Source organism: Dipodomys spectabilis, unplaced genomic scaffold, assembly GCF_019054845.1.
Source record: "Dipodomys spectabilis isolate Male_0828 unplaced genomic scaffold, ASM1905484v1 ptg000612l, whole genome shotgun sequence".
NCBI lineage: Eukaryota > Metazoa > Chordata > Mammalia > Rodentia > Heteromyidae > Dipodomys > Dipodomys spectabilis.
The window spans coordinates 911,426-920,032 of NW_024871289.1; the positions used below are offsets into that span (position 1 = coordinate 911,426).

The 8,607-nt window shown below is 40.9% G+C and overlaps 1 non-coding gene across 1 annotated transcript; it reads right to left on the reverse strand.

The window, feature by feature from the left end:
• Positions 1-489: 489 nt before the first annotated feature.
• Trnaa-ugc lies at positions 490-561 on the reverse strand. Its single transcript has one exon. It is a non-coding gene; the product is annotated as a tRNA-Ala (tRNA).
• Positions 562-8,607: the final 8,046 nt, after the last annotated feature.

Sequence of the window (8,607 nt, forward strand, 5' to 3'; positions counted from 1 at the left end):
AAATACAAGATCATGTCATCTGCAAAGAGGGAGAGTTTTTATTGCTTCTTTCCCTATTTGGATCCCCTTGACGTCTGCATCTTGTCTTATTGCTGTAGCTAGGCATTCTAATACTAAGTTGAAGAGAAGTGGAGAGAGTGGACATCCTTGTCTTGTTCCTGAGTTAAGATGAAATGGCTTTAGGTTTTCACCATTAAGTATAATGCTGGGTGTAGGGTTCTCATATACAGCCTTTATTGTATTGAGGAATGTTCCATGGATTCCTAATTTTTCCAAAATCTTCATCATAAAGGGGTGTTGGATCTTGTTAAATGCTTTTTTTGCATCTATTGAGATAACCATGTGGTTCTTTATTTTTTTTTTTTTTTGGGTCCGGTCGTGGGGCCTGAACTCTGGGCCTGGGCGCTGTCCCTCAGCTCTTCAGCTCAAGGCTAGTCCTCCACCACTTGAACCACAGCACCACTTCCGGCTTTTTTCTTTTTGCTTATGTGCTGCTGGGAATCGAACCCAGGGCCTCAGGCATGCAAGGCAAGCGCTCTACCACTGAGCCACCTTCCCAGCCCCAACCATGTGGTTCTTATACTTGCTCCTGTTGATGTGATGAATAATATTGATTGATTTGCGCATATTGAACCAACTTTGCATCGCTGAAATGAATCCTGTTTGATCGTGGTGTATGATTTTTTGGATGAATTGTTGAAGTCGATTCGCCAAAATTTTGTTGAGAAGTTTTGCATCAATGTTCATCAAAGAAATGGGTCTATAGTTCTCTTTCTTTGATGAGTCCCTACCTGGTTTTGGGATGAGGGTTATGATGGCTTCATAGAATGTGTTCGGTAGTGAACTTTCTCTTTCAATTTCATTGAAGAGTTGGAGGAGTATTGTTGCGAGCTCTGCTTTGAAGGCCTTGTAGAATTCCGCTGTAAAACCATCTGGTCCTGGACTTTTCTTAGCTGGTAAGTTTCTTATAGCTGTTTCAATGCTTGATATGGGCCTGTTAAGCTGGTTTAACTCATCTTGGTTTAGTTTTGGCATGTCAATATTTGCTAAGAAAAGGTCCATTTCTGCCAAGTTCTCAAACTTATTAGCATAAAGGTTTGAGAAATATTCCCTTAAAATGTTGTGAATCTTGGTTGTTTCCGTGGTAATGTTTCCATTCTCATCTCTGAGTTTATTTATTTGGGTGTGTTCTCTTCTTTGTCTGATAAGTTTTGTTAAGGGATTATCAATTTTGTTAATTTTTTCGAAGAACCAACTCTTTGTTTTGTTGATTCTTTCTATAGTTTTTTGGATCCTAATTTATTTAATTCTGATTTAATTTTAATTATTTCTTTACGTCTACTGGATTAGGGTTTATCTTGCTTCTCTTTTTCAAGGAGGTGTAGATGTGTCATTAAATTGTTGGTTTCAGATCTATCCAATTTGTTGATATAGGAACTGAGAGCTATAAACTTGCTTCTGAGTACTGCTTTCCTGTGTCCCAGAGGAGCTGGTAATTTGTGTGCTCATTTTTGTTGAATAGCATGAACATTTGAATTTCCTTTCTAATCTCTTCCTTGACCCACTCATGATTCAGCAGTGTGTTGTTCAGCCTCCATGTGTTACTTGACTTTCTTTGGTGGCTTTTGGTGTTGAGTTCTAATTTTATTCCCTTGTGGTCTGAAAGAATGCAATGTATTAATTCAATGTTTCTGAATTTGGAAAAGTTTGGTTTGTGGCCTAAAATGTGGTCTATTTTAGAAAATGTTCCATGTGCTGCTGAGGAAAACCTGTATTCTCATGCTGCTGGGTGAAATATTCGGTAGATGTCTGTTAAATCTAGTTGATCTATGCAGTTGTTTAGAACTGCGATTTCTCTGTTGAGTTTTTGCCAAGTTGATCTATCCAGTGGGTAGAGTTGTGTGTTAAAATCCCCAACAATAAATTATTGTCTTTGGATCTATGTGGGATTTGAAGGAAAGTATTGTTTCTTGAATAAATTTAGGTGCTCCGTTGTTTGGTGAATAGATATTTCAAATTGTAATATCCTCCTGAAGGAGAGATCCCTTATTTAGTATGTAGCGACCTTCTTTATCCCTTCTCACGAATTTTAATTTGAAGTCTATTTTATCTGATATTAGGATTGCAACTCCTGCCTGTTTATGGGGGCCGTTTGCTTCTAACCTTGAAAATGTGTTTTTACTGGCAAGATGTGACTCCTGAAGGCAGCAGATAGAAGGATCTTGTTTTTTAATCCAACTAGACAGTCTATGTCACTTAATTGGAGAGTTAAGTCAGTTAATGTTAAGAGATAGGACTGAGAGTTATTTGGTAGTTCATGACATGTTATCCACCTTCTTTGGGGCTGCGAAACGTGGGTTCTTCCTATGGTTCTTGGATTCTCAGCTTGGGTGCAGTTTCTTCTCCTTTATTGTGGTCTTGTTGGTTTTCTATGTGTAGGACATCTTTAAGAATCTTTTGTAGGGCTGGTATGATGGAGATGTATTGTTTCACTTTTTCTTTGCTATGGAAGGTTTTTATTTGGCCTTCAGTTATGAAGGAGAGTTTAGCTGGGTACAGTATTCTTGGTTGATAGTTGTTTGTTTTTAGGGCATGGCATACATCATTCCAGGCTCTTCTTGCTTTGATTGTCTCTGCAGTGATTGTCTCTGAGGTGATTCTAATTGGTTTCCATTTATAGGTGATTAATCTTTTCTCCTTGACAGCTTTAAGGATCTTTTCCTTGGTGTGAATTGATCCTGTGTGGTTTATAATGTGATGGTGGGATGTCCTATTCTGGTCTGGTCTATTTGGAGTTCTAAAAGCTTCTTGTATTTGAATAGGCCTATCTTTTTGCATGTTTGAATAGTTCTCTGCTAGGATCCTGTTAAACAAATTTTCTAGACCATTAACTTCTGTTTCTGGGTGTTCCTCTACACCCATTATCCTTAGATTAGGCCTTCTGAAGGTGTCTTCCAAGTGTTGGATAGATCTCTCATATTTCTTGGATTTCTCTTGGATGGTTGTATGTTCTTTCTCTATAATATCTAGGCTATCTTCAGTCTCCGAGTTTAGATCTTCTGCATGGCTTAACCTGCTGTTGAGACTTTCTACTTTGTTTTTTTATTTCTTTTCCTTCTAGTTGGTCAGGTTTGATGGCTTCAAATTCTTTGTTGAAGCTTTGTATTAGATCTTGTATGAACTTCTTTACTTCCTTAATTTGGTGTTCAGTGTTTATTCTCAGATTGGTTATAGTTTCCTTGGACTCCCATTCCTTCTGTTGGCTTCCATTAGCATTCCCTTTGTGGTCTCCCTGACTTTCTTCAGCTCTTTGTTAATGGATCCCATCAATACCTTTAGTGATCTTTGTGTATTCTGATCCTGCTCTCTCAATTCGTGTATTACTCTTTGATTAGCCTCCTCCCCTTCATGCCATTCTTGTAGTTCTCTTTGAGTGTTCTCAGCCTGGTCACACCATTCCTGCCTTTCTCCTTGAGTATTCTCAAGCTGCTCATGCAAATCCTGTATCAGTTTTTGAGTAGCTTCCTCACGCTTATGATATTCCTGTATAGACTGTTGGATTTCCTCCTCTCTCTCATGCTCAGACAGAGTCCTTTGTATGTTTTCACTCTTTTCATTTATCATGTTTGCCAGCAGTGTTTGTAGAGCTATTTGGGAAATCTCCTCTGGATTATTCATTATCTGTTCTGTCCTCTGATTATCATGACTCGGAGTTGAAGTACCTGGACTTGCCATTTTTCTTGTGTTTCTCTCTCTTACTCTGCCCATTTGGGATGAAATTAACACCAGTTTTGTGCTAGAACACTATCTTTAGACAAGCATTAACCAAAGTCTGTGTTTGCACAGTCAATAGTCTGCAGGTACATTCTAGTTCAACAGATACATCTATTCAGCACCAAACAAGTCTATATTAATGGGCTACGAACCGCAAAGAAGAATTTGGTAAACTAGAAATTATTAGGTTTAGGAAGAAATGTGCGTAAAAAATAGGCGTAGAGTGATGTGGGAAGGAACAGGGAGAGTTAACTAAGTCCTAATCTCAAAGCAGGAAATAGGTTGGATAGGATGAAAGTAGAGAGGGAGAAAGAAAAGAAGAGAAAGGGAACAAAAAGAGACCAGAAAAAATAGAAAGGTAAAAATTAGATATATTTTACAGAATCAAAAACAAACTCTTCAGAGAAGAACATGAATATAATGAGAGAAGGGCAGGGATATAAAGGAGATGTGAAAAATTTAAAAATAAAAGTACTTAAAATATTTTAAAGATATAAAGAGGTAATACTGCTATTAAGGAATTTAAGTCTAAGAGGTTTTGAATTGAGTAATAAATTTGTGGATTAAATGTGTACACAATGGGGGATAAGGTCTAATAATCAACTATGGGTTTATCGGAGTATGTACAGAGCAGCAATTAAATCACATAAAGAAGAACGAAAGAGAAGAAAAGGTGAAAAGGATAAGAAAGTAAGAAAAAAATGAGAAGTTGAGTAGCTCTAAACAAAAAACAAAACAAAACAAAAACAAAAAAAGAAAGGAAAACGCACACACACTTATACCCCTAAAATAAAATTTTTAGAGGAAAAAAAATTACTAAAAAACAATGTTTTTATAAAAAGGTAAAAATTAAAGATTAAAAAAATTATTTAGAAAAAAAATTATAAAAGGTACAAAAAAAAGTTCTTTGATTTTTTTTGGGAGGGGTGGGAAAAATCCTGTGTCTCCCTTGTGTCCATAACCAGCCTCTTGTTGGAGTTTCTGGTCTGCTTGTGTTCCTGTTGCTTGGTTGGTTACTTAAGTCAGTTTCTTTGAACAGGCAGAAAAATGCTCTGCGATCCTCCTCCCAGTTAGTTTAATGGGAGGGAGATCTGATTTGAGTATCACAAAAGAGGGAGATGGCTTTTTTCTGGAGTTTGGAGATGCTGCAATGAGGCTAGGTTCTGGGTAGAGTTGAGTCCTTTCAGCAAACTGTAGCTTTTCCTGGGGGCTGGTTTGTGAGAAACTCATGGATCCCAGCCTGGAGCCACTCGCAGGGTTTCTGTTTACTGAATTTCAATTGATTGTCGAGGCTGCTAAAGGGAGGGGCAGCCTCTGGCTCTGATTACCCCGGGAAGAAAGCCACTCCTGGGGCTGGCACCTGAGCTGGGTGACTATTCCCTGGGTGGAGCTGAGTCTGGCAGGCCAAGTTAAGATCTTGTGACCTGCTAGATGACTCTAGATTTATTCTAAGGCCTGAGTTGGAGCTAGTGGCTCTGCCGAGCTTTGTCGGTATCCAAGATGGAGATCTCCGCTACTGGGGGGGTGGAGAGGTGGCCTTCCCTCCTCTGCTCCCTGAGAAGGAGTGAGGATGTTAAGCTTCTACTACTGCCGAGTCTTGGTTCCTGGGTCGTCTCTGGTCTGCGCACTGCAGGATGAAGATGTCTTCTTGTTGGTTCTCGCTGGTGTTGAGTAGAATCCGCTCACCTGCTGCATCTGGCTCCTTCGTCCCGGACTCTCTGTGGTTCAGGTATGGTGGCTGAAGTTTCTGCCGCCCCCCTTGGGATTTCTTTAGATGATTTATAGTCAGATGCCTTTTCTTGAGGATATAAAAGTGAGGGATACAATTGTAAGGGTGGGATTAGAATTGCGGCTAAGTGGTACAGAGCTCGCTCAGCATGCACGAATATCAGGGTTTTAAAACTCAGTGACACATACTCAGAAAAAGCAGAAGCTGTGGTGTGGGGCAAGTGCCTAGCCTTGAGAATAAGAAGCTCAGAGACAGTTCCAAGGCCCTAAGATCAAGTCCCAGGACTGTCAAAAACAATAGGCCATATGCCAATGCTCACACCTGGAACACTAGCTTCTCAGGAGGCTGAGAGCTGAAGACCACTGTTCAAAGACAGCTTAGCCAAGGAAAGCCTATTAGACTCATATCCAGTGAACCACCAAAAAACCCATGTGGCGCTGTGGCTCAAGTGGTATAGTGTTCGCCTTGAGCTGATGGGTTCAGGGACAGTGCCACGCTTGAGTTCGAGACACACAATTGGAAAAAAGTGAGGCTTAATCAAAGAAATTTTCCTATTTGCTAATTATGAGAACATTCTTTGGAAAATGAACACTGATGGACACCAGAATAGAACTAGAGCTGCAGGCTCAAGTGTAGCAGATCCATATGCCCAGCCTCTCAGACTCTAGCATTGTAACCTTGTGTCCTACTGGTTTCTGAAAGGTCCAATGTTGAAAGGCTTAATATATTCCCCAAACCCTTTGTGATAAGCAGTTGACTTGTATTCTCAATGTCATTGCAATTCTGAACCAAGCCGAACACCAGTAGTTCAGACCCGTCACCCTAGCTCAGGAGACTGAGGTGTCAGGATCACAGGGTGAAACCAGCAATGGCAGAAATGTCTATGACACTCAGATTTCCACTTATGAAAGGTCAGATGTTCAAGAGCTTCCTTTGTTTCCTTTCATGATGAGAAGTACTTGTACTCTAAATGTTCTTAGAGTTCTTGAGCTATAGAAGCAGGAAAGAAACATTATTGACCTATCCTGGGTTTAAATGAAGTTCTCAGGACCCAAACCCTAGCCATGTTAGCAGGAAGAACTGCAGTGTAACACTGTAATTGAAGGCAGAAAACAGTTTCAAAGCCAAGCTAGATGCAGAGAGTAGGCCTACAGGATTAGGAGGCAGAATGTACACACTCATCAGGGAAGGGAGCTGCAAAATCACTTCATTCATTCCAGGAACAGCCACCAATGGGGGGAAACCTGAAACAATTGTTAGAGTTAAACTAGGGTAAGGCTTTTCTCTGCCTCTTCAAACAATGACTAATTAACCTTCCTCCCTCAGGTGAAGGGAGCCTCAGCCTACCTTTAGGTTACCAATAGAGAGCGAGTTTAGTGGGTGAGAGGGGAGGAACAGAGTAGAAAAACACTGCCCTCTGGCCTTAAGGAGTGGGTTTTTCACTCTCCATCTGTCAGATTTGAAGGCCCTTCTTCTATCTCTGCCAGTCCTTTCTCCTTCCTTCATTCTCCACGTCATTAATGCAAATCTCCAATCCCTGAGTTAGAACCTAGGTCTGCCTGTTTGACTCTGGGGCCTTTGGCTGCCTGAGAAGTGGAAAAGAGACAGTCTTCCTGCCCTGTGGTTGTGTAAAGGCAATGCTGGTGTCCTGGAACACTGCAGAAGGCCTCATGACTGGGAATTGTTCCCTTCTTTCCTCCTGACATCCAAAACCAGATTCATCTATCATTTTTCTATCTATCTATTGACTCTATCTATGGATCTATGTATTTGTGTATGTATGTATGTGCCTATATCTATCTAACTACTACCTATCTAGATATCTCTTTGCCAGTTCTTGGGTTGAAATAAAGGCCAGGACACTGTCTATAGCACTCTACTACTTGAGCCACAGCACCGATTCTGGCTTTTTCTGTGTATGTGCTCCCAAGGAATCGTACCCATGGCTTCTTGCATGCTAGGCAAGCACTCTCTCAGTAATCCACATTCCCAGCGTCCTCATCTTTTCCTTAATGGTAGTTTTTACATAAGTATGCTCCCATTTTATGTCCCCAAGTTTAATTTTCTGAATACTGGTTACTTCTATGAAACCTGATCTTCTCTTCCCCTGTCTGATTTGTGAGTATTCTTGCATTGGTCCCATAATAAAATGTAAATAAAGGCTGCTGAGCGCTTCAGTGTGCATCATATAAGGACACAGGCCTGGAACCCTGGAAGAGAAAAGCTATGGGCCTGAAATGAAGACAATGATGCGGTATGTGCAAGGAGCATATCTGAAAAATAATCCAGTAAATAAAAGGAGAAGAATTGCATATGGTCTTTTTGCACTCACAGAGGTAAAATACACACATAACTGCATCGGGCACTGATACATAAACTTGGCCTTCTCTTTTTGAAAATTTTTTGTGGCCATCCCAGGGCTTGAACTCAGGGCCCGACGCATTCCTCAGCTGTTTTTCACAAGGCTGAGGCTTTACCACCACCACAGATACACTTCCACACATCTGGTCATTAATTGGACATAAGCGCCTCCCAGGTTTTCCTGCCTGGTCTAGCCTTTGTCTCCTGCTCGGCTTTTTCTCTCAAAGCTGGAGCTCTACCCTCTGGGCCACTGCTCCACTTCTGGTTTTCTGGTGGTTTATTGGAGTTAAGAGTCTCACAGACTTCCTGCTCAGGCTGACTTTGAACGGCGATCTCCCAAGAGGCCTCAAGGGGCTTTCCTTAGGGATTCACCGAGTAGCCCCTCCACACAAGCCCTTAATCTAAATTTTAAGAGGCACTCGAGAAAAAGAGATACATGAAGATGCTTCCAGTGTGTTCTAGATTCTTAAGGTTAGAGACACACAACACTCATAATTATTAGATCATTTTATAGGCAAAAGGAGCAATGAGGATTGCTCCAGCTTTCGGTCCTCTCATCCTGAGACAGTAAATTCACTTCAGCTCAATGCTAAGTGACAGGGCTGACATGTCCTGTGGACATTTGCTGCCAAATCCTGTGACACTCACTTCTCACTTTTGGCTTTAAACCTGTGACCAGAGGAGAAGATGAGGAGAGAAAATCCTTCTCAGTGATAGCAGCTATAAAGAATATTGGGTAGTTA